Source organism: Montipora capricornis, chromosome 5 (assembly GCF_036669925.1).
Source record: "Montipora capricornis isolate CH-2021 chromosome 5, ASM3666992v2, whole genome shotgun sequence".
NCBI lineage: Eukaryota > Metazoa > Cnidaria > Anthozoa > Scleractinia > Acroporidae > Montipora > Montipora capricornis.
In genome coordinates, this window is record NC_090887.1 from 3,345,353 (window position 1) to 3,347,393 (window position 2,041).

At 40.3% G+C, this 2,041-nt stretch overlaps 1 pseudogene; it reads right to left on the reverse strand.

Annotated features, from left to right (window-relative positions):
• LOC138049147 (uncharacterized) overlaps nucleotides 1–2,041 on the reverse strand; it is a 4,574-nt pseudogene continuing 2,533 nt past the window's right edge.

Sequence of the window (2,041 nt, forward strand, 5' to 3'; positions counted from 1 at the left end):
ATTGGAAAAAGCCAAAAACAATTTGCGAGAAACGAAACTAGATAAAAACACTTAGAACGATGTAAGGCCCTGTTTACAAGCAGGTAGGGTAACCCTAGTGCTAGGGTTACCCTAGCAAAAGTTTTACCCTAGCACTCACACATTTCTTCTTTTTTTCAACGATGTGTTTACAAGGCAGCTAGGGTTACCCTGGCGCTAGGATAACCCTATCTGAGTGTTAGGGTTACCCTAGCGCTAGGAGCTGCTAGGGTAACCCTAGCTACCTTGTAAACGCTCTGCTAGGGACAACTCGCCTACCGGGACAACGTTTTAGAGGTTTCCATTGTGTTTGCGATGCTGGCGGTTACCAAGAACACAAAGTTGTCCCGGGTGGTAGGGTAACCCTACCTGTGAAATTTTGCTTGTAAACCTGGGCTATGTTTGACCCTCCTGCGAGGGTGACGCTAGCAGTAGGGTTACCCTACCTGCTTGTAAACAGGGCCTAAAAGGTCTTACAGTTATGTTAGCTCTAAATCCTTTTTTAAGCAACGCCAGCAAAAATCAGTTGCTCTTTGATGAAAGTCTCCTTTAAATCAAATGATTATATAGGATTCATTCTTCCACACTTTCACGAATAAGCTGCTTTAGTTATCACTTGATTATTACTTGTTGGCAAAGTGGTGAGAGCATTCGCCTCTCACAAGAGTGAATTAGATATAGAGGATATTACATGGCCGCGAGGGGATACGAATTTTATCTTCAAGTGCTGAAAGTGTCTCTCACGATTGAGCGAAGGGAACGAGTAAGAGATACTTTCAGCACGAGAAGATAAAATTCGTATCTCCAAGCGGCCATGTAATGTTCTGTTTATAATTATGTAGATATTGATGAAATGTCCAGATTTTTACTCATTTTCGAAATGATGAAAAAGTGGTCACCAACGGCTAAAACACGCATGCTGTGTAATATGAAACGAGATATGAAAGTAATGAAAAACAAATCATGATAATGTAAAATTTTGCAATAAAATATGTTATTGTAGTAGAGAATTCTATTAAAGCGCATTTTACTGGTTAATCGTGTTCGTTACCATGACGACACCTATATTCTCACATGTGAAAAATAGAAATGATATGTTCACTACACGCGGTGAAGATGATTTTTTAGTAAAAAAAATCCTGGTATTTCATCATTATCTATACAATAAAAGAGTGTTAATCTATCACTTTGCGGTCTTGCCCCAGCCCAGTCACAAATGGATTTATTATTAGATACACTTTGCGCGCGAAATAAACAAAGAGCCGCCAACTTTAACCAATCAGAAGAATCCATGTTACGCGTGACTGCTTCTGCCATGTTTTTTCAGAGACATGACAACTGACTCATTTGTGTCTGTGCTGGGGAGCCCACCCATGCCATAACAACACTTCGATCTAATTCACTCCTGCCTCTCACCAATGTGGCTTGGGTTCTATTCCCAGACTCGGCGTCATATGTGAGTTGAGTTTGTTGGTTCTCTACTCTGCACCGAGAGGAGGTTTTCTCCGGGTACTCCGGTTTTCCCCTCTCCTCAAAAAAACCAACATTTGTCTTGTCTTTTTTATCTACAGTGTCCCAAACAAGTGCCCTAGCGCTAGAAGAATTGATTCTTAAATAAAGTAAGTAAGTACTTCTCGAACCATTTTCGTTTTAAAGGGAAATTATCATAAATCGTTTCTGTTTGTTATGAAGACTTGAACCTTACCATGTCTGGGACTTATCAGCTCAAATCTCAGTCACCGCTAATGTGTTCAGTAAGCTCATAGTGAAAGGTGAGCATTTTTGTTATCTCCTCATATAAGACCTTCCACTACATTCCATGCTGCTTTTCGTCGACTTTATCTGGGTGATAAACACTGAGCGTTTTGACCAAGAGCTTCGAGTTATCTTTAGAATTTGTACCAAATGACTCCCATTTCTGCATTTCAGTCTTCACTTGGTGTTTTTTTTTCCAGGAAGGAAGTCTTGGAGGGTAGTTGAGAAAAAGGTGTTTTATAAACGGGATAGCTTCTTCTTTGTGAGC